General features: G+C 41.5%; 1 non-coding gene across 1 annotated transcript; it reads right to left on the bottom strand.

Annotated features, from left to right (window-relative positions):
• Nucleotides 1–4,174: 4,174 nt before the first annotated feature.
• TRNAK-CUU (transfer RNA lysine (anticodon CUU)) lies at nucleotides 4,175–4,247 on the bottom strand. Its single transcript has one exon. It is a non-coding gene; the product is annotated as a tRNA-Lys (tRNA).
• Nucleotides 4,248–24,625: the final 20,378 nt, after the last annotated feature.

The raw sequence follows: 24,625 nt of genomic DNA on the forward strand, positions 1-24,625 counted from the left end.
TCAAGGCTTCCCAAGAAAAACCAACCCTTTTTTTTGCAGACTACCATCCATATTTAAAGTTATCCCAGAAAGAACAACTCCATTTCTTATTTTCTGATTGAATCCAACTTTGAGTACTTGAAGAATTGTCATTAATAAAGCTGGAAACTAAATTTAGGTTCATGTACTGTTCACTTCTAACCTTTATGGCTTTCAGTGACACTTTTCACTGCAGTGAAATCTATCCCTAAGCTTCCTAAGCAAACTCTGAACACGGTCTCACTGGTCTTACTTTACTGGAGAGCACAGTGCCAGTCAGCGTTGCTGGGCCAGTTGAGTAAGGTGGTCAAGCACTTTCTCAGCAGAGACAGCACAACACTGACAGCTCTTTTGCTTTCAGTACCTGGATTATACTTATCCATTACACTGCCAACTATGGCTTAAGTGTTAATAACATTTCCAAATTGTTAATTCTGGTTCAGGGTTTTTTACAGGTATTGAACATCATAAACTAAAGGTACAGCAAGCACAGCTAAGCAGTCACGGACACTTTTTTTATCTCCTGAGGTTTTTTTCCTTCTTTATTGTTTTCTTTATTTTTTTTTCATCCCTAGGCAAAAGAATGAATTCAGTTACTATAGCAAGGGAAATGGGCTTCAGCAGAGCAAAGGTATGTAGCAGCTGAAAGTACTGGCTTCTGGAAATAAGTTATTTTATAAGGTTAAGTCAGAGTTTCCATCTACACAACCATATTATTGTCAGTAAATCATAAATACTTTCCTATTGATGCTACTCTACAATTTGTTTGGAATTTACTCAGCAAATAATAGAAAGTCAGAATAAAATGACTGAGACTTACTTCATTTCAGCCTATTTCTGAACTGTTTTCAGTTTCAGCTTATTATTTGGGACATAATTCAAGCATAACTTCTGCTAAACAGCAGCACTAGATGATAGAATTTCTATGCCTTTGCTCTAATACCTTTAGGTTTACACTTAAGCAATGAGATCTCTGTGTAGGGTATAAACACACCCCGATTATATAACTTTCACTTGTGTATCAGCACGAGGGAAGAATTTGCAGTTCAGTGGAAACAAGCAATTCTGCCTGAGATGGAGTGGGTTCCAGCTCACATGGCCTTACCACTGACATTTTTGGGGGTGTAACCCAATCTCCATCATGTTCTCTTTACCCCTGTATGCCTTGATACATAGCTTGTGACTGGTAATGCTGTGAGTCTTTTTGTAAATGAAAAAAAGATCTTATGAACACAGCATTGAAGGGTTCTGACCAAAATTCTATAGTAGCACTTGACATTTGTGCAAGAAGTGGTGCTTTTTTTAGAGAAATCACTGCTGTGTATAATATTGGGGTGCACATGTGGAAATAAGGCAAAGTAAAGACCATCTAAATAATGGAGCAATTTATAAGATGTGAGCAGTGGGAAAAGAGAAATAAAATGGCATCTTTTCATGAACCATAACTGAACACTCAGAGGACAAAATAGAAGAATTATTGTTTGCAGATGTGATTGTGGCAATAAAGGGACATAATAAACTGACAAACAAACCAACCAACTCTTATTGAAAATTGCTGCAGAATTCCTCAATTATCGTCACAAACACTGCAGTGTACAATTGTCATATCACAGAACCATAGAATGGTTTGGGTTGGATGAGATCTTAGAGATCATGTTCCAACCCCTCTGCCATGGACACCTTACACTAGATCAAATTGCTCAGAGCCCCATCCAATCTGGCCTTCCACACTCCCAGGCATGTGGCATGCAGAACTTCTCTGGAAAATTACCCTGTATTGATGGGGTAGTTACAATGGCTCTGGTAGTAAAACCTTTTGAACAACTGTGCTTTTAGAATGTTATTGCAGAAAGTTTTAGACTGTGATTTCACAGGGAATGAGTGAGACTAAAGTGGAATGGATAGTCTGGGAAAGCAAATCAGTGCAATAAAAACAAATGCAAAAATTTTGGGAGACAATAATGGAGGAAAAGATGGCTGTAGACATTCAATTAAACTGCACTATGCTGGAGGAAGTTAAATCATTACGATGGATCAATAAGGAAAACGAAGGCACCCTGTGCTATTGTACTTTGGTTAGCCTGATCTAAGCCTGCAGAGCAGCTCTTAGATGGTAGCTGTATAGACGTGGCAGTGCCAGCTCTGGAACATGGTAGCAGCCAGCCTATGAACTCTCTAGGAGATCTAGGCCAGTGGCATAGGTAGTTTCAGATCCTAGCTCCATGGAATGTTGTCTTCTCTATCTGTTCTTACCTGGCCAAGGTTCGGCTCACTAAGGCAGGCATCTGCCACCGTCATGCATCATTTCTGGGCAGGCATGGTTTCAGCTTCTTCTCACCCATGCATAACTGTCTGAAGGCTGAGCACATAAACAAGTACTTTAGGTTCTCTCTTTAGTCAATGGAGAGGATGTGTCTTCCAGAGAATGATTTATTTAATCCCAGAACAATTGTACTGCTGGGGAAATGATCCAGATTCCTAAATATAGGAGCTTAGCAGCCTTTGAGGTGCCCCAGATTATCCAAAACATCATCATGGGGCTGGCAGGCATGACACAGGACTTATGAGAAACCTTGGCCTTCTGAGCATTCAGTAGCTGGGAGCTGGGTTCCTGTGGTGTCTGAAGCAGCACTGGATGCCTGTGTTTAGGCAACGGAAGCAGACCTGGAGCGTAACTCTTCTTCAGCCAAGAACCAGTTACCAGGAAGATGTGTGCCAGCAGTACAGCACAGTCTTTAAAGCTGTTTGCTGTTGATTTTCTGCAGAGCGAGGGTAAAGAGGTTTTTATGGGGCTAGTTTTCTGATTTTATTTCCAGGGAATTAAAAAAAAAAAAAGTTTGAAGCAGAAGCCTGTCCTGAACTATACTTTGTCCTGCTGTGTGTAGTGTGAGAAAGAGACTACAGAAATAGAATTGTTATGAGGAAAAAAGTGTTGTTGTAAAATAAATTAAATTACATAGCAGGAGAGGGGGAAGAAAAGAGAGTGTTTGACAGAGTGAGAAGAAATCCTTACCCAAAAGAAAGAAGTTAGGTGCCGCAGTTGAGAGGGGTGTCCATAAAGACTATGTTACTGTTGTAACACTGGAAAACTCAGACTCTTGGACAGGAAAGACTCACAATAAGGCCATAAAAGGGACACAAACTTTGAGGTGGTAGAGTGACCTATAAACTGAACTGGCAGGTTAGCAACTCAAATGGAAACAAGACATCAAAAAGCAAAATTAAATTAATTAGAAGGATTAAAGACTCTTGGAGGTAAGCCCATCTTGGTCAGATCAGGTTTTGACAAGGTGCTTGAACTCTACAGTATAATATTTAGGGTAGAATAGGGACAATGACAATGCAAATGACTATAATATGCTCTTGTGGTAGCCATAAAAGCCCCACTGATTTCATCCTTGATTGTGAAATGCAGAAAAAACCTCTGCATTTCCAAATTTAGCATTACTGTTAAGATCAACAGGTGAGATGGCTGTCATGGTTATGAGCATGCTGCAGTAGAGTATGAAGGTTAATGCCACTTCATTTTGAGATTCACTGTCTGCTGTGGTGTGTTCTTAAGTTCGTTAGTTTGCTCCCCCCATTTTCTGTATTACTTCCTGCTGCTACACTGCCAGTTATGTTGCTATGGAAATGAAACTGCTCCTCCCTTGGTTTCTCTTATAAAGTGAAAGTTGTTTCCTCCTTGGGGTCAGTCAATCACTCTTTTTCTCCTCCCAGGTTTCGAGAATTTTCCTTTCTCTGGGAGGTATGGTTGGCTGTAGCCCCGGAGCCCCTCCTATGATTTATAACAGTTGGTTACTTTAGTGTATCAGTTATGTTTCGTACCTCCAAATATGTATTTCTATTGGATAGCCGGGTTTCCCTGCCTTCTTCCCCCCTTTTCCCTTAAAACCCTCTCCTGCCCCTTGTTCGGGGCCATTTGCTGAGTGTTTTCCCCTCTTTGTTGGTTCTTCTGTAATAAACCGACAGTTTACCCCCAGCAAGTGGTCGCCTCCTGATTCGTCTCTCACCGCGCTGCTCCGAGCTATCCCCCCAGCTCAGCCCGAGGCCAAAGCCGCCGAGGGGGGCTGTTTTCTGATGCGCAGGGGCCCTGGCCTTCGCCCCTCACCAGATAGCCGGATTCCAGGGCCGTTCATGCCCCCGGGCAGAGTGGCGCCCAACGTGGGGCTCGAACCCACGACCCTGGGATTAAGAGTCTCATGCTCTACCGACTGAGCTAGCCGGGCTTTTTTTTTTTTTTTTTTTTTTTTTTTTTTTTTGGGGGTAAAAAAAAGACGATGCAAGTAGACCATTGTCGGAGACACAAAGCACACACCGCGAGACATCCACATAGTCCCTGGTCTGGTAACTACCGACCGGGACCACTTCGCGGTAGGGCTGTATTGTGTCAGACCCCCGCTTTTCCTCCCTAAGGGACAAGTCATTGCTCAAGCTATTCCTGTGCCAGATAAATACCATTGCTCGAGCCCGACGGAGAAAGACTCGCCTCCAACCGTGGCCTGGACACAGTTAGTTGAGAAGGAGAAGCCCCGCCTGACATGTCAACTTTCATTGGGCGGAGACAAGAAATTAGTGAGGGGTCTTTTGGACACGGGTGCAGATGTGACGATCATTCCCTCCCGGGAATGGCCGTCGCATTGGGGCCTGCAAAGCGCAGCGGGCACGATTTCTGGTGTTGGGGGCCTCCAATTGGCAAACCAATCAAAGAGCATTGTGCAAATTAAGGGGCCCGACGGGCAATTGGCCTCTATACGCCCGTTCGTTTTAGATTATACAGAGCCCCTCTGGGGAAGGGACCTTTTAGCCCAGTGGGGGGCCAAAATCGATCTCCCGACAGCTCCCCAGGTTTTTCGGGTGGTGGCCACTGAGGAGTGCCGGACCTGGAAACTGAATTGGCTTTCAGATAAACCAGTACAGGTCAAGCAGTGGTCACTTAACAAGCAAAAACTAAAGGCACTCAACGAGCTCGTTCAGGAGCAGTTGTTGAAAGGCCACCTGGAAGAGACCATGTCACCCTGGAACTCCCCAGTGTTTGTCATCAAAAAGCCTAACAAGGATAAGTGGCGGCTCCTGACTGATCTTCGCCGAATTAATAGATTAATAATTGACATGGGTTCCCTTCAGCCAGGGATGCCCTCCCCAGCAATGCTCCCCTGAGATTGGGAATTAGCTGTGATTGATATAAAAGATTGCTTTTTCCAAATTCCCCTTCACCCAGAGGACGCCCCGCGATTTGCATTCACAGTTCCGTCCATCAACTGTGAGTCCCCAGCCAAGCGCTATCATTGGCGGGTGCTTCTGCAGGGCCTCAAGGTCAGCCCTGTGATCTGCCAGTGGTATGTCGCTTCGCTGCTATCACCCATTCGTACAGCCCTCGGGGATGCCGTCATTATCCATCATTATATGGACGACATCCTTGTGTGTGCGCCCGACCACGGTCTGCTTGCCCATGTGCTTGACCTGACAACCAATGCGTTGGCTGCTGCAGGGTTCGAGCTCCAGCAGGACAAAATTCAGCGGGTGCCACCTTGGAGATACCTGGGCCTCGAAATTACAAAGCGGACAATTGTGCCGCAAAAATTGACAATTCGGACAAAGGTCCAGACCCTAGCAGATGCCCATCAACTGTGTGGATCTTTAAATTGGGTGAGACCCTGGTTGGGCATTTCAACCGAAGATTTAGCCCCTCTTTTCGATTTGTTGAAAGGGGGAGAGGAGCTTAGTTCTCCTAGGACTCTTACCCCAGAGGCACAGGTAGCTCTGGAGAAAATACAAAAGGATATTTCGGCCAGGCAGGCCCACCGATACCATCCGGGCCTGCCTTTCAAATTTATTATACTGGGAAAATTGCCACACCTTCATGGCATAATACATCAATGGGATGTTAGTCTGAAGGACCAAGGATTAGGAGACAAGCTCTTAATTATAGAGTGGGTCTTTCTGAGCCACCATAGGTCCAAAAGAATGACACGGCCACAGGAGTTGATAGCAGAACTGATTCTCAAAGCAAGATCGAGGATCAGAGAGCTTGCGGGCTGTGATTTCTCATGCATACAGATCCCAATTAATTTGGAATCGGGCCGATTTAAACTAAAAATCTTTGAAGAACTGCTGCAAACTAATGAATACCTTCAGTTTGCACTCGACAGCTACACTGGGCGCATCACAGTAAATCGGCCGTCCCACAAATTATTCAATTCGGGGTTTAAATTCTCGTTGAAAAAGGTTCAGAGCAAGAAGCCACTGGATGCTGTGACAGTTTTTACTGACGCGTCTGGAGCATCCCACAGGTCAGTGATGACTTGGAAGGATCCTCAGACTCAGCAGTGGGAGTCCGATGTTGCTGTTGTAGAGGGCTCTCCACAAGTTGCTGAGTTGGATGCAGTCGTCAGGGCATTTCAGAAATTCCCTGGACCTTTCAATTTGGTCACAGATTCTGAGTATGTCGCAGGTGTAGTGTCTCGAGCTGAGTCAGCTGTTCTTCAAGAGATCACTAATAAGAGATTATTTGAATTGCTGAATAGGCTCGTCGAGTTAGTCTCTAACCGCGAGCATCCATTCTATGTCATGCATGTGAGATCACACACAGATCTACCTGGGTTCATTGCGGAGGGAAACCGTCGTGCCGATTCTTTAGCGGCGGCTGCTGTTTCGCAGGCCCCCCTCCCAGATGTGTTCAGTCAGGCTAAAATCAGCCACCAACTGTTCCATCAAAATGCCCCTGGCCTGGTTCGTCAGTTCAATCTGACGCAGGAGCAGGCCAAGGCAATAGTGGCCACATGTCCCCAATGCCAGCAAGATCAAATGCCTACCATAGCCTCAGGGGCTAATCCCCGGGGTTTGGCAAGCTGCGAGTTGTGGCAGATGGATGTAACGCACATTCCATTTTTTGGCCGATTGTGTTACGTCCACGTCTCAGTGGATACTTTCTCCGGGGCGATCTATGCTTCTGCCCACACAGGTGAAAGGGCAGCGGATGTTCAGAGGCATCTGCTCCAGGCATTCGCTGTCTTGGGCATCCCTAAGACCTTAAAAACAGACAACGGCCCTGCGTATGTTTCCAAGGAGCTGCAAAGCTTTCTGCAGCAATGGGGAATAGTGCATAAAACCGGCATCCCCTATTCCCCGACAGGCCAAGCCATGGTGGAAAGAGCTCACCAGAGCCTTAAGAAGGTCCTATCCCGGCAACTACCGACGATGAAGGCAGAGACCCCCCAAGTCCGGCTATCAAGGGCATTGTACACACTCAACTTCCTGAATTGCTCTTTTGACAGCCAAAACCCTCCGATAGTCCGACATTTCGGCAGTCACCAGCAGCTGCAGCCTAAAACCAGGCCACCGGTTCTTGTAAAAGATCCGGAGACCTGGCAGACGGAGGGCCCCTTTGACCTGGTAACTTGGGGGAGGGGATATGCCTGCGTGTCCACTCCCTCGGGTCCCAAGTGGGTACCATCTAAGTGGGTCAGGCCCTTCGTCCCGAAGCAGGGGATCAAGAAGGAGGCAGTACCACAGGTCCGGCAAGCATGTTGGCGTCGGCGGAAGAAACTATCCCATCAACCCTCCTCATTCTCTCCAGATCTCACTCCAGTTACTGAAGAACCCTCTCCCCCAGCTTCTCCTCCACCCCTTGATCTTTTATACCACCTTCCCTCCTTTTTTCCCCCGGCTCCAACCATTACCCCTCGTGAGTTTTACTTAAATTGGTTGTTTGGAGAGGAACCATATCTGTGAATCCTGCATACTTTTACGGCTCTCCTTTCATTTCAGTTTTATCTCCCCGAATGGTCTTCGAATTGACTACGCTGGCTCTCAATCCTTGTTTGTTGTTGACCGTACTGATGACCTGCGGATTCCTTCTGCCACCTGCGGAGCCGTGGGTCATCCCCCAGCCAAAAATCAACGTCTGGCGTGCCTTGGCCCAATCATTAGGACAGGACAGTATATGCCTCGACACCGGCGCAGCAGAGGACCCGATGTCATCTTGCCTTGTGGGGATCCCTTTCTCCCCAGGCGAGTTCCCCCCTGCCTTCCAGTCTGCCCTTTCCCCCGTTTTGGCCCAGAGCCTAACTTTCCTCCCCGGTTTTGAACCCAGTAATGCCTGGAGAAGTGGAGTAGCTAGGCTCAGTCCTGCGCCCTCTGAGCCCACAGAACTGCATCTACTCGGTTCCGCCAACTCCTCAATTTGTTTTCAGTTTTAATATAGTTATGCCCCCATATATGAGGGCAGTGAGGTGGTCCGGCAGACAAAGAAACAATATCAAGCGAGCCAGTGGTGCCGCGCTGTTCTAAAAATCATGGGCCCCACCTCTACCAAGCGGACCCCTTACGCCCCTCCCAGGGGGGTGTTCTTGATTTGTGGCGATCGAGCGTGGGCAGGCATCCCCTCTGGTCTGATCGGAGGGCCGTGCACATTTGGCCGGCTGACGCTGTTTACCCCCAACATCACCCAAATTATCAATTGGAAAAGGAATAACATCACATCCGAATTGGTCAGATCTAAAAGAGATCTTAAAGATCTCACTGAAGATTGTGATGATAAAGTTACCCATTGGTCTCATTCTAAATCCGTCGCCTTTACCATTTTATTGCCATGGTTATCGGTGGCGAAATCTCTGGGTGAATTGGGCCGCCTGGAGTGTTGGGTGGTTAAACAAGCCAATTATACTTCAGCCGCGTTATACGACCTCCTTAAGGACGAGGAAATTACAAGGAAGGCAACGCTCCAAAACAGAGCAGCAATAGATTTTCTACTACTGCTCCATCACCATCACTGTGAGGAGTTTGAGGGCCTCTGCTGTCTGAACCTGTCCTCTCGGGCCGAGGACGCCAGACACTCCATCAAAAAACTCCAAGACCTCGTCCATCAGGTCAGGCAAGAGACATCAGACTGGCTGGGAGACATATTCAAGGGTTGGGGCCTTAGCGGGTGGGCCAGTTCAGTGTTAGAATCTGTTTGTAAAGTGGTTTTGAGCTTGATTGTATTTTGCATTTTGATCGTACTGATCCGTAGTTTGATCAAAGGACTAATAGCTAAAGCCACCTCAATGACTGTCAATCATGCCGCACTTCCTCTGGAGGAACATTTTGAGCTGGAGGACCTCTCCTCAGAAGCTGGAGGAGATTCAGATGAAGAGGGATCCACAGAGCTGCCTCAAGAACGTGAGTGGGCTAGCGAACTCCAGCTCGAAGAAAGCGAAGATTGGCAGGACAAGCCGCAGACACCTTCCTTTTGAGTTGCATAGAAAATTTTAATTTTATTTGATAAGAAACGGGGAGATGCTGTGGTGTGTTCTTAAGTTCGTTAGTTTGCTCCCCCCATTTTCTGTATTACTTCCTGCTGCTACCCTGCCAGTTATGTTGCTATGGAAATGAAACTGCTCCTCCCTTGGTTTCTCTTATAAAGTGAAAGTTGTTTCCTCCTTGGGGTCAGTCAATCACTCTTTTTCTCCTCCCAGGTTTCGAGAATTTTCCTTTCTCTGGGAGGTATGGTTGGCTGTAGCCCCGGAGCCCCTCCTATGATTTATAACAGTTGGTTACTTTAGTGTATCAGTTATGTTTCGTACCTCCAAATATGTATTTCTATTGGATAGCCGGGTTTCCCTGCCTTCTTCCCCCCTTTTCCCTTAAAACCCTCTCCTGCCCCTTGTTCGGGGCCATTTGCTGAGTGTTTTCCCCTCTTTGTTGGTTCTTCTGTAATAAACCGACAGTTTACCCCCAGCAAGTGGTCGCCTCCTGATTCGTCTCTCACCGCGCTGCTCCGAGCTATCCCCCCAGCTCAGCCCGAGGCCAAAGCCGCCGAGGGGGGCTGTTTTCTGATGCGCAGGGGCCCTGGCCTTCGCCCCTCACCAGATAGCCGGATTCCAGGGCCGTTCACGCCCCCGCGCAACTGTCCACTGGCATTTTCAGATTCTCCATTATGTAATACTACTTTACTCATATCACCTAGGTGCTATGATTTGATTATTATTCTTATTATTAACATTTTGTCCCAAATTCTTAGATGTCGGTGTGGGCACAACAAGGTCTGGCTGGAACAACCATGTTTTGGTTGTTTTGCAATGGCAATCCAAGTGTGTGGGTAGGAAGGTTCACTTTCCATAAGTTTTGGTAAGGAGTCAGTACAGGCAGAGCTTAACCAAATGGGAGCTCAGGGTCTGGAGTTGAAACCATAGTGAGCACTGCTAATCCCACATGATTTCATAAAATATTCCTATAATCTTAAAAGTATTCTGACCACCTAGAAGGTCATAGGACTCTGGGCAGAGATTAAGGCCTTAATTAGCTACATTTGCAAAAAATTCACTGTGAAAGTAAAAACATATGAAAGAGTTGCAAGTTCCTCTTAGAAAAAAAGGGCTGACAATATGTGTAGTATTTTAGGGGAAATGAGAATATATTGCCCACCTCCCCAAGGGGTAACCAAAGACAATTTTTTTGTTACGAATAATTTAGAATAGAAAAGTCTCTAACCATAAATATTTCTGCTACTAATTAATTGAAAATCAAAGAACAAGTGAGAATAAGAACAAAAATCTCTTTACTAGAGCAAACTTCCTGCTTCATTCTTAAGCTAGTATAGTTTTAAAAAAGTATAATATCAGTATGGAAGGGCTTAAGTTTCCCAAAACCTGGAAAACACAGAGCAGAGTAGAATTCCTGATGAATCTCAGGAGAGAGTACCATCAGAACTCCAGCTGCTGGGGAAAACTGGGTGTACTTAACAGAGATAATTTTGAAAGAGAATATTCCCTGGTAAGTAGTAGTTGGTAACTCTCCAGCAGGGCATAAGTGCAATTCCACAGCTGCAAGGGACTCAATTTTCCTTAAGCCATCTACATTAGAAGCCAGACAAGAATATTCAAAGCCTCTACACTGCAGTGGAGATCTGGAATATGAAAAATCAATAGGGCTTTTCTCTGAGCCACTAAATGATGAGCTTAAATTCACTGGTGAAACTAAGAGCAGAATCTAGGGCTGCATTTTAATTACATATTTTGCTACCAAGTGTGACCTGTACAGCAATTATATACGTGACTACATTTCAGATAATAATGCGTAATTCACTATTGCAAATTGTTTGAGGCCTCAGTACCAAAGTGAAGAGAAAAACCTCTGATAAAAATCCAAAAGGAGTGAGCAGTGTGACAGGCAGGCCAGAGCTCGGTTCTGTGTGCACCTTCTGTTTATGACAACCTTATTGAAGATGACTAAAGAAGCAGTTTTTATTATAATATCTAATAGAATTATAAGCTTCGTAAATAGACCAATCTCAAAGTAATTAGGACAGATAGGTCAGAAAGAGGAAGCCTACATACTCTGCAAGCAAATACCTTTTTAAAAGCTTGGTTTTAATTGACTCAGTGACTTTTTGAGTCTCAATAAGTACCTTCTCTGACCAGGAAAAAAAGCAGGGAAGAGCCATCCAGATTCTAAAGCAGATGAAAGTGATGCTCTTTGGACCCATGGAGGCTGCTGAGAATGGCATTTAACTAGTCTGATTATCAAGTTTGTTACTTTATTTCTCTCCTGTTCCAGTATTGCCTTTTAGTCCTAGTACCTTAAGCACCGTGCAGACATCTGGTGAGGCTATACTCATACCCTAAGGACTTATAAAGAAATTTATGTGGCTACCACTCATGGAAGTTATCACCTAAGGAGGCCTGGTCTTCTAACCTGAGCACATAAGTTAGATATACCCCAAGGAGCACAGAGCCCTAATGGCTTTTTGCATCCCTCCCACCATCAGGAGCAGGGTTTGAGAGAGAGGAGGGGGCTGCAACAAAATGGTTGTCTGGTGTGTGGGAAGATGTGTCAGCAGAGAGATGTCTCTGTATGCAGCCACAAGCTGCCTAAAAAATTGTTTTGCTTTACTATCATGTCAGTCCCCTGGACACTCCTCCTGTTACAGGAGAATCTTATTCCTATTTCATAAAGCAAAAGGATTTGGTATTCTGCCAAGTGCTATACATGAAGTGCAATGGTGGAGCCAGAAAATGAAGGCACAACTTGTGAATTGCCATGTGAATTGCCCAAAGTGAATACTATACATTTTTTTGGTGAAGGTAGAGAGCAAATCAATGAATTAAACAAACTTTATATACCACTAGGGTACCTTCACTCCAATATTAAGAATTTTAAAAGTGTTCCTTAAAATATACAAGAATTTAGGCAAAACCATACTTTGACATATAAAACCAATTCCATATACATGTAGTGTATAGATGTATATGTGTGTGTGTGTGGTAGAACATATTATTTTTACTGGAAGGAAGCTCATAAAAAGAAAAGCTTTTGGGGTTGGCTCAAACTTTGAGTGCATTTTAACATGCTGGTTGTACTTTATGAAGAGATCTCAAATGTATCCCATATGTTGCAAATGTTTAAGAATGGGCTCAGGATGACCTTTTCTCTGCCTGAGACATACAACTATTTAAAAAATATCTTTCTTCAGCAGCACCAATATTTATTTTTGTGTGCAAGTTTTGCAGTTTGAATGCTGGATTTGAGTTTCCACATAGCAATCAAAAAGTGAAAAAACCAAAACCTTTAATAAAGCTAACAACAGAATTTGGTTTCAAGACTATTTCCCATGACTCAAACTTTTTTTTGTCAGAATAATTTTTCTTAGAACAGTTGACATATCATTATTGTTTTCCTTGTTTTAGAATATTGGCTTCCCAAAACTGTCCAATCCATCCTTGAACTAAAAAACTCCCATGTCTTCAGAAGTCTGGCTTCTTTTTTAGTAACTATAATGTTCTTTTCCACCACCACTATTGTGTTGAGTGACTGCAGGCTTCTGGGATGGGAATAGAAATGGAATGAAAATGCATAAAAATTCTGCCATAACTACCTGATTGTTCCCCAGCTGTGTGAGAACAATACCACTAGGTGCAATTAAAGTGGTGAACTCCCTTATTATTCTCAGTGGTCCAGTTCCATGCTTTTAATTCTTACTCTGCTTTTTGAAACTGATTTCTTTTGATGGATTTTTCTTCTGTCATCTTGTCTTCATTTTCTTATCTGCCTTCTCTGTCATATTCAGTGAAATTTTTTTATTGATTACTAGAGTGTCATATCCCATCATGAGTTAGTCTTTCTTAAGTGACTTTAAAAAATGCTTTCGTGACATGACATATGGCCCCTTGTTATCAATATAGTTTTGCTCAAAACTCAAGAATGGACTGAGGAGTTTGGATACTGCTTTTCTGTTTAAGTGCTGCTTTCTCAAATGGAAATTAAAAAAAAAAAGACAAAAGCAAACACTAAAACAAAACCAAACAACCAAATAGAAGAAGCAGTCCTATCCTACAAGCAGCTGCTTCTCCTGAGCAAAGAAACATATTAATGAAACCCCAAACAACCTCTAAACAGTAAATAAGTCAACAAACTATGAAAAATTTAATACTCCTACTTCACTTTTCCTAAATTTGGTAACTAAAGAAGTGACAGGGAGAGCTCACTGCCCGCTTTTTAATGTTTTAGCAGCAGATGGTAGATGTTTTGTTGACAAGAAGCCCAATTGTGCACATCTTAACTTTTCAATAGCTCTATGGAAGTACATAATCATTGTCTTTAAATGAATTAGGGCTGAAAAACACGTATCTGTGAAACATCAGATCAGAATCTATGCTTTTGGTGGAAGTTAGGAACATGAATTGCATTTTTAAAAGTTTTTAACTGAATTCTCAAATACTTCTTCAGAACATCTGCGAAGCAGCTCAGTCATATGAGAAATTCAGTAATGAAGTAACAGACAGAAGCCCTCTGAACTACAGACATTTCATTGTGATTAAGAAGAAATTCTCATGGCAAAGGATTATGAACACAGAAACAGAAAGATTGCTTGGGAGTACAATGTGAGCTAATGGTCAAATTGCAAAGAATAAGTATCAATGTTTTTAAGTCTCCTTTTTCAGTGATTTTATAGTTCACAATCTTTCTATGATGCTTTTTGCTCTTGTGGAAAATAATTAAAGCTTTATGATGATTAATTCAAGGAGTGCAAGCTAAAAACTGTGGTAAAGCATCCATTTTGCCTGACCTACTTATGGGAGCTTCTGCAGACGCAGGGTCACCCATCTGGAGGTCTCCATTATTTTATTTAGGGAATATAAGTATTTACATTAGAAATGCCTTGTAGGTGTTTAAAATCTGAGTGCATACCAGGTGCCTAAGTGAGAATTTATTTCATGAGCTCAGCTCAACACTGTGTGTGTGCTCTGTCACAGATTTTTCCCCACACAGCTGGCACTGGAACAACAGTGTCTTACAGCAGTCCCTGCTCTACTGCTGGAGGTCTCTTTGGACAGGCTGACACTGGGGATAAAGGCTGGTACCCCATACTGACTTTTAGAAGATAGAGTTCATCTTACACATGCCTCGTATGCCTGAAGCAGAGACCTTGGTTGCTGACTTTTCACACTGGATTTCTATATCTCTCCTTACATTTCCAGGACTTTGATTCTTGTTATGGACTATGGGAGCTGAGCTGTATTCCTGACAATAGCAGTGTCTGTCGTTCCTGTACTTTCATTTTCAGACCTTACTGTGCTGTGTGTTATTGTTTAATTGACCATTCCACAGTGTAATATGATTTTTTAAAATTAGATTGACATTTTATGTGCTTCTTTTACAGCTCATCTCAGTTGTTAATGAGCCCTTTGCCAAGTATCTTCTGTACAGATCATTATAGAACTTTACTACCGTCATTTGAAAGAAAATACCAATGAACAGGAAAATCGCTCAGCAGAAGGACATAAGTGTTCTATGTTCCCAATTTTTAGTTTGTAAAGATTAGGCACTTTTCAGTAAAAGGAAGCTTTTCTATCTTTTTTAATGTAACAGTAACCAATTAATGTGATTTGTTCAAATGGGAATAATGAGTTGTCCAGATGCCAAGCCTGCATCATTCCAGCCCTGAACGACCTGTGCAGATACAGCTGGGGCTAGTCCTCTCTCTATCACAAGCAGGTATCTTTTGATGTCCTAGAGATCACATAAATCCTGTCAACTGAAGGGTATCATAAGGCAGAGGAGAGCCAGGCCATGGCAAAGATTTGAGCCTACCCAGGCACATGGTGAGATCACATAATGACAGAATAAGCTGAGTTAGGAGGCACCCACAAGAATCACGAGTCCAGCTCCTGACCCTGCACAGGCCACCCAAAAGAGTCACACCATGTGCCAGAGAGCATTGTCTAAATGCTTTAACTCTGTCAGGTTTGGTTCTGTTACCACTTTCCTGGGGAACCTGTTCCAGTGCCTGTTCATTTCTTGGAGTGAGGAACCATTTCCTGATATCCAACCTGTACCTCCCCCACACAAATTCAGGCAATTCCCTCAGGTCCTGTCACTGGTCACCACAGAGGAGAGATCAGTGCTTGTCCCTCCTCTTCCCCTCACAAGGATGCTGTAACTGCAATGAGGTCTCCCCTCAGCCTCCTCTTCTCCAGGCTGAACTGACAAGGTGACCTCAGCTGCTCTTCATACAGGTTCCCCTCCAGACCCTTCACCATCCTCATTGCCCTCCTTTGGACACTCTTATGGCTTAATGTCTTTTTTACATTGTGGCACCCAAAACTGCCCCCAGCACTCGAGGTGAGGCCACCCCAGCTCAGAGCAGAGCAGGACAATCCCCTCCCTTGCCTGGCTGGCCATGCTGTGCCTGATGCCCCCCAGGACAAGCTTGGTCCTCTTGGCTCCCAGGGATTGTGATTCATGTTCAACTTGCCACTGACCAGGATCCCCAGGACCTTTTGCATGGGGCTGCTCTCCAGCTTCTCATTCCCCAGTCTATGAACAACCAGGGTTGCCCCATCCCAAGTGCTGAATCAGGCACTTCTCTTTGTTGAACTTCAAATCATTGGTGATTTCCCAGTCTTCTAATATATTAGGGGTCTCTCTGAAGAGCCTCCCTGCCTTTGAGGGAGTCAACAGCTCCTCCCAGTTTAGCAAATCTGACCCAGAGGTGGTTACAGAAGTTACCTTACTAACAATTCTGCTCCTGAGAGTAGGAAAAATTGGAATTTCCTATAGGACATGGGGGTTTGTTTGTTTGTTTTGTTTTGTTTTAATTTTAAAGTTTTTGGATTACTTTTTCCTAGATACTCATAGAGCCTGGATAACAGTAGATGTAAATAAACAAAGCCCTGTCTGCTTTTTCCTACTCTAACAGCAGCCTTATATGGGCACACACCAAAGACAAAAGTGATTGAGTTGCTAAGTCTGTAAGGGATGATTCACAACTTCAGGAGAAATGGATGTTAAATGCTGACAGCTTGTGCAAGGTCATAAGTGCAAATGACCAGGCCAGTGTCAATTTGTCTGTAATAACTAGAGCTCCAAGGCTGTGAAGATGCATTTGATGCCTCTTTTTAATGTTGGCTAGAACAACTACTAAAATGCCCTTTAGTACGCAAGGAGGCAAGAGCTTAATTTGAAAAAATGTAACTCTGCAAGATGCTGGAAAGTCGCTTGTAAAAGAACTGTGGTGGGATGGTTCTCCATTGGTAAAAAGGTAGCCAAACTGTAGGATGGATACATTAAATTGCCCATTGACCATAAGGCAGACACCCAAAGATTAACACAACTCTGATTTGTGAGAGTACAAGTATAAACAGACTGGCTATTCTGTAGAAAAGCAAAGGATACCAGCATTGCAGATCAGAAGCCACAGAACATGGATGTGTAGTCCGCCTTGTGTGAAGCAGCAGTCAAAACTTTTTTTTTTCACATATAGAAGAATTACCAAAAATAGCAAAATCATAGCCACTTATAGGTCATGACTATGTCAAAATCAGCATAACTCTCTGTGCAACACTAAGAGCTGTTATAAAGAGATTAAAAGTCTCACAATGTTGAAAATGGTGGTTAAGAAAAGAGTCACAGCAAGAAGTCCCAGCTGACTGTTGTGGTAGAGCACCAGAACTCAATTGCAAGGTTTTCTCCTGCATTATCCTTGAAATAAAATTTCAGAGGGGATCACCTGATACTGTCAAGGCCTGAATGATGTTTAAATAAAGCAATGCCTGGAGTAGTACACAATGCATAACTTTAAGAAAACAGGGATTTTTTTTTTTTTTTTTTACCTCAGAAAGCTGAAAAGACAATAAGTAAAAGTCACAGCTTTTCAATACATGGAGTTACAGAATATTCTGGTTAAAGGCATACTGGGCTGGTTTTAAATTATTAGATGTTCCCATCTGAAAACATGCTCTTGGGAACAATAGTATTGGCTCATCTGCCACTGATTTTAATAGTGTTAGTTATCCCTATTAAGTAGAATTGCTGGTTCTATTGGCCTCAACAGTCCTGGGAACATAATCAACCATTCAAACCTTTAATGGCCCAACAGAGTTAGAATTGTTATGTTTTGTAGGTATGCGCACAGCTAATGGTAAAACTGATGGGATAATGAATGCCCTGATGCAGTAGCAGCCACCAAACACCCCCTTTATATGAGTTCTACACAACATTAAATAAAGAATGGTCTTAAAGAAGACAAGAAAAAATTGCCTAATGTACAAGTAAATTTGCACCATCTCCATCATAAACAACTCATTAAAATGAAGTAATCATGCTACTTAGCAGTCCCATTATTGTAATTCTCATTCTTACATGAAACTTGTTATTATATATTAAGATTGCAGCTCTGATACAATTTCATAGATGTAGAGATTTTAAAGAAATATCACTAAATATTCTAAAGGACAGAAAAATAAAAAAGGCCTAGAATTGTAAAGTCCTTTACAGGTAGAGACTAATATTAAAAGGATCTTATAATCATTCTCAAGCATTAAAATTCCAGGAAATTCAGAGATGAGTCTATATTAAAAAAAAAAGAAATCATTGAGCATTTAACAGAATGAAAACTCAGAGTTAATGCTTCTGCACAAAATTGTCTTTGTCCCAAAGTGAACCATAGTGGATGAAAATGAGAGAATAAACCAACTGCTCCTTCAAAAAAACCAGCTAGTATGCTGTTAAAAATTAGCTTAATTTAAACTTAATTATTGTGAGGAGTTTCACTGCGCTGAATTAATGACATAATTTACTTTCTGGAAAATATTACAGGTCCTTAGTTCTGTAGCTCAAACAACTATTGAGCTTGTTTTCAGTTCTGTAATAAAAAGTTTTGCTTGGATGTGGATTGTAGGTTTTGATATTATTGTTCCCCTGACAGAAGCTTTTAACAAAAAGACAAGTGAAAGAGCGCTGGTTTGTGAAAGGGTATGATACATGCAGTCAGATCCTCTCCAGGAGCCAACTGGGAACCAGCTCCCTTGGTTTCAATGGGTCTACGACAGCTGATGATACAGAAATGTCTCATACTTTGAAGGATTTCTGCAAAACATAAATTGCCTTTTACTAGTGCTTGGGGATTTTCAAGAGAAGAAGAAGGAAGTTGGTGAAACTGACTATGGTTCTACAATACAGTAAATCATGCTTGATGTCTTCATGAACCAGATTAAAACAGGTGTAACTATAAGAAAGAAATGGATGAACCAATATAAACTCAATTTACTGGTTCTATTTTGTTCAAACTTTTGTGAGGGACGATCGTACTATAAGCTTCTGTACTGGATCATATATCATCTGTTTGAAACACTATACCCCTTCTGGTATTAGCTTTATCATGCTGAGCAAGAAAAAGGTTTAACTACAGCATGATCTCTGTATCAGATCCCCTGGGCCAATTCAACAGCAAAGCAGTGATGTGCCCAAGATGGATCCCAACCACATTTCTATTGCTGGATGGACAGACATAGTTTAAGGATAACAAACCCATTGCTGAAAACTCTGAAAACTCGAGTTGAGATGGGAATTCCTCAGGAAGTCAAATGGGAAGTGTAACAGTCACCTGATCCAGTAAAGGCGCATGTGGTTGACTTTCTGCACTGCTAACAGAGTCAGGATCAGGATCTGCTCTGAGGCAGAATCAGAAGTGACTCTGCATTGTATTTTCTAGTGTTCCTCATGCAAAATACGCCAGGCCATGGCTGCCTGCAGCCAGCAGCATTGCTGAAAGGAAATGCTGAAGAGGATCCTGCAGATAATGCTGCAACTCATGTTTGGTCCACAGCCAAAAAATGAAAACACAATAGAAACCAGAACCTTTGAACACGAGAATTAAATGCAACATGGGTCTAAGGCAAGAATCCAATACATAATTAATAGCAACTTGCCAAGTGGTGTTTTCAATTATGACAATTTTATTCTGTATTAAAGTAGCACCAGAGGTCAAATGATGCAGTCAGTCCTGATACTCTTTCCTTTGCATTAGACGATAAAGAACATTTCCAGGTGCATTTTCTAGCTACGATGAAATATAAAAGCAGTCTTAAAGGAATATAGCTATTCTAGTGCTTAAGTTCACAGCTCTGCAGAGTTCTCTGTGTTGAAGAGCACTCCACTGACAGGAAATGTCTTCCAAGTGCAGCTGAACCAAGCGGAATGACATCTCTGGAATATATTCTCAGTGCTCATGCACTATTTCTTTATTCAGATTTCAGAGGAATGTTTGACTTTTACTGTGAAACCATAAATCACTACCATTTTTGGCATCTCGTATGTTTTCTTCAGTTAAACACAGTAGGTTTCCTCCAAAGGAAGAAGGAACAGTGCAAACAGTGTTCAAAGTGTGTTACTAATTTATTGGAAGGTCCTGTTGGATATAATTAATTCAAATGTTTTAGTATGTTCCAACAGAACACATACATCTTTTAGTAATACATATAGTTTGAGACCCCTGCCCATTATGTAGGGGATATTTTAGACCAAATATTCTTCCTAGAGATGGCAGATACATTTTAGCTGTAGCAGTTGTGAAAAATGGCGCAGAGTTTTGTTGTCCTTGTTCATTAGTCTGTTAGGAGGTATTTGTCATTGTAGAGAAAAATAAGAGCTTTGCTCACCCTTTTTTTTCACTGCAAATGTATGTGAAGAAAAATAAAAGAATGAAAAAAAGTATGAAAAGAAAAACATAACAAAGAAACATTTACAAGGACAAGTAGTATTTGCAGTGACATAAATTGCCTTGGCAGACTTTTTTGGTGGCAATTATATAGAAAAAATGTCTATGCAGACTTTTTGTATTACTGCCTGTAAATATTACAGTTTTCTATTAATGTGCATTACTAGAGCTACTAGTTTTGACAGTTCTTTGGCACACTCTGGGGACAACTGCTTTAAGAAAAAAAAAACTACTTGCTTCTATCTGACCAGCATCAAAAAAGCATCATCTACACTGTTCACTGAGTTGTGGCAGACTGTGATTTTCCTGACAGAGGTTGTTCTGCAGCCTCTTATCATGCTACTACTTGTTATCTCTTGGCATGTGCTATTCCATAGGACAACTTCAGTTTTAAGCCTTGTCTTAAGTGCCAAGCAGACTGATGGTTTTCTGCAAGTACTTTATCAACTCAGTTTCTATTGATTTTAGAGAATACTGTAACTAGAGCTATGGAATGTGACTACCATTCTGCTGTAAATTGGAGTGTGATTTTCTACTTCCTCCAGAGAGAAAAAGGGATAAGGAATTCTCCTTTTTTTTTTATCTCAAGGTTAATGAAAGGGTACACTTGTAAAATGTTTTGACTAGTACATTTAGCACCATACTACATCCTGGTGTAGTAGCAGTCCCTTTTTAGTTGGCAGGTTTTGAAACATTTGTGAAAGTCAACAAGTGATGGATTAAGACAAAAGCAACTTATGCACAATTTTTCTATCATAATAAATATGCTAAAGGAAACTAAGATTTAATGGCATCCTTATTTCATTCCATCTAGCAATGATGGAAAGGGACTACAAATGGTAATGGTAGAGGTCATCCAGGATCTTTGATTTGGGCTGCCATGTGTTTCATCAGATATGGCTACTTCTCTGACCTTAACATTTGAGACAGATGGATTTTTGGCATATGCAACTCATGTTTTTAAATCCCTGCTGGAGCAGGAGCCAGGATTTTTTCCCCTTTGAAAAAAACCCAACATAAAAACCTCAGGTGGGTCTTCCAGCTCCACCAGCTGCAATGGTCTGTAGAGGATCTGCAGTGGTTATCAGTCAGCAGTCAAGGTGTGGAAAGAAAAGTGAGAAAGGACTGTTAGGCACACTATCTGAGCATGTAAGGACAGAGGGAGTGGAATATAAACAAAGTGAACTTCAAGATTTTTTGGGAGAATTAGGCGACCTGGAATTTCTCAGAAGAAGAGATACTTCTGGGCACAAGCAACTCTAGGTTCTGAGGGGTCAGCTTGCTGTATGGGCAGACTTTCCTCTTTCTTGTTGTGCTGCCATGAACAGGACTGCCATGTTCTCCCTTCAAACTCATGCCCTTGCTTTTCTGCCACATCCCATAGGGTCCCCTCATCCTTCTACTCTACACATCTCTTTCCTGTTGGAAATGCTATAAACTATTTTTTACTGGTTCTATTTCTAACAAGGCTGAATGGAAAAAGTAGTTTAACATGGCTAAGTGATCTATTCATATGCAATTGTCTCATAGGAACACTTTGAGGATCACAGGACATTTGTTCAGAGACTTTGGACCACTTGATGAGAGATATTTTTCTAAGCATTATTATTGTTTTCATGTAAATGTATAGTGTATTTAATGTATAATTAATGTCAGAAATGCTCATTCTTCATAGTTCCTCATTGTGTAATTTTGATTTTAAAATATATAAATTTCTATCTAGTGTTTGTACTTACACGTATATTACATTTAAAAGCTGTTGATTTTCCATGAGCCAAAAAAGGATTAAAACAAAACTTTGGAACAAGTTGAGATGTTGCTTTTGCTGAATAGTGTTCATATACTTTAGGAAAAGATTGATGGAATGTCTACTCTGAAACCTCAAATGTGCTTCTTAAGGTAATCCTTTATTGTCAGAAAGAAGGAAGTGGTTCAGAATAAAACCAATTAAACTTCACCCAGAAAACTTTGAAGATACAGTCTCATGATCAAGGTGTTGTAAAGCATTGCATTCAGAACAAATCTGGCCTGTGCTTCAGGAAATTTGCCATTAGCATCTTTTGCACAGTCATTCCCTGAACCATTAAAGATGTGAGGTTTAACCCTGATATTAAAGAACAATTTGAGGTCAGTATTCTGATGTGAAAGTTTGTTTTTGTATATCTATTAAAAATCAAATAGTTTTACAGCATAGCTTATGAGGGCTTGAGATGCGCTACAAGTTTTCTGACATGTAGTAAACCACAAAACATCCGTTTAATTTGTAAACATTGATAATGTGGTGGAAAATGGCATTGCTTCTTTGATATTTGTGGAGTCGTGCCAATTTACACCAACTCAGGAATTTGGTCTATTGTTCCTGCAAACATCCTATGACATTTTAAATTATCAAGATGATCATCTTGCAAAGACAAGCAAGGTATTAGAATAACAGTTCCCTGGCAAATACTACTGGGAGGCTTAACTTATTAGAATAATAAATTACATGTGTTCTTTTTATATGAATAAAAGCTTCTTTCATAAGAATGGGTGACTTGCTAGGAGACTTAAACTGTGATTTCCTAGCTGTGGATGCAACTTGGTGAATCAGTGAAGCAACATCTGACATCTCAGTGAAGCAACTGATGTTTGCTCAGACTTGTAGGGCATAAAGATTTAATATCCTCAAATAAAGGCATCCAGGAGCTAATCTGTTTTTCAGTTTCTTTTTAGGGGTTTCTCTCTAGTTTTTCCATCTTGTCTTTGTCATCAAGAGTGCATGTAAAAACACATATGAGAAGAAAGGTAGCAAATATTTTGTCTTGCCTTTTCTATCTCTATCTTTATAGAATTAACAGCTTTTTACCCCAAAGTTGTGTTTGACCCTGGAGCAGATTTCAAGCAAGCCAATTGAAAATGGGCATTTCATTTAGAGGAGTGGGAAATGTGCCAGAAGGTACAGCTATATTCTACAGAATGTCATGCAGGTACTCACAGACATTTGTGTGTTAATCTGCAGGGTCTACAGGATGTGTCAGTAAAATTTTCTATGGTCCACATACAGGATGTGTCAGTAAAATTTACTGTGGCCAGTATTAGTTGAAGCCTTTCAGAAAGGAGAGAGAAAGGAGGAAAGAAATTCTCAGAGTTAGAGCTGTGCCCCCTCTCTAGGAAAAAATAGGTTAAGTTGGTGGCAAAAATCAGTAGCACTAAGAATTCCACCTGAGATGATTTCCTGCGCCCCAAGGGAGAACACATGGATTTCAGAAAACTCTAAAGCAATCTGAAGATGTTTCTACCTCTGTCACAAGGCTCACAGATGCAGTTTGGTGACATTTTTTTTGCCAAGACATCTTTATATGGCAAGAAAAGAAAAACATCATCCTGGTTATTCTAATAATGAGACTCCTCAAAAGGAAAGAAAAAGCAGTCAACAAAAGAGCTAAAATATACATGAAGCTTTTTCTAAATGATTATACATGGAGATACAATTATATGTTTTGGGTATTGCTATGTCAAAATGGTAAAATTCATGACAGGCTCAAGTATTCCAGCTTGGAAAACCTTTTTTGCATGAGAAAATTAATATACTCCTGAATACATTTACCCTAAAAATTAATATACACTGACTGCTTCACTCTTTGGATGAACTTCAACTGGCAGGGAAATATAATTTAGGTGAATTCACTCATGTTTTTACTTTTATATTTCATTAGTAAAAAAAGACTGCCTTGCACAACACCAGAGGTGAAAATTTTTAGGAACCAAACCAGAAAACATCATGCTGGAAAAAAGGAAAAATTAGCCAAAGAATATTTATGGGAAATTGGTACTTTGCTAGAAATTGGTGGAAGTGGTTATCCCATGTCATGGAGAATTTGTGCTATTTTGAGAATAGATTTGATCTCTATGGAGTGAAAAGCAGCAATTTAGATATTCTCGGGTTTGGGGAATGGAAAACTGTATGTTCTGATCTGAATAAATTATTTTCCTTTTAAATATGCAGTGGTGAAGACTTTGTCTCTCAAATCCAGGTGCATTTTATTTATTTAGTCTGAAGTTACTGAAACAACATTGGGAATTGAAAGGATACATTTGAACTGACTCTGAGAAAGCCTGGCACTTTGAGGGAGTACACATAAAAAATTAGGGGAATTTTCAGAGAAACAGCTATTTTTTTAATAAAAGCTATAGCAAATATATATGAAAATGAGCTCAAACTGAACAGATACAAGCAGAAATATTGAGAAAAGTAGAGTGTTCACCAGCCTGATATTCTGTTACTTAAGCTTTATGTAGCCCTATGTGCTGCTTGGAAAAACTGGATTTCTGGTTAAACCAAGATGACTGAGGGCTGGATTTGGAAATGTTTTGTCCTGCAGTATCTCTAGAGCACCAGAGATACTGTGTCAGACAGCCTCTGTTTTAGGACACCTCAGAAATCAGGTATATGCTTGGTTTTGTTATTACTTGATAACAGAAGAAGGAAAACAGCAAGTGAACTGTACATGAATTTGGAGGTAAGCTCTCTACATCACTAAATATTTAAAAGGAGATTTTATTTTACTGAGATCTTTATTTGGCTTTCCCCTTCTTGCCCTGTTTGCTAAAATATGTTGGTTTTCTTCTTTTGGAGGAAAATGATATTGA

Source organism: Zonotrichia albicollis, chromosome 3 (assembly GCF_047830755.1).
Source record: "Zonotrichia albicollis isolate bZonAlb1 chromosome 3, bZonAlb1.hap1, whole genome shotgun sequence".
Taxonomy (NCBI): Eukaryota; Metazoa; Chordata; class Aves; order Passeriformes; family Passerellidae; genus Zonotrichia; species Zonotrichia albicollis.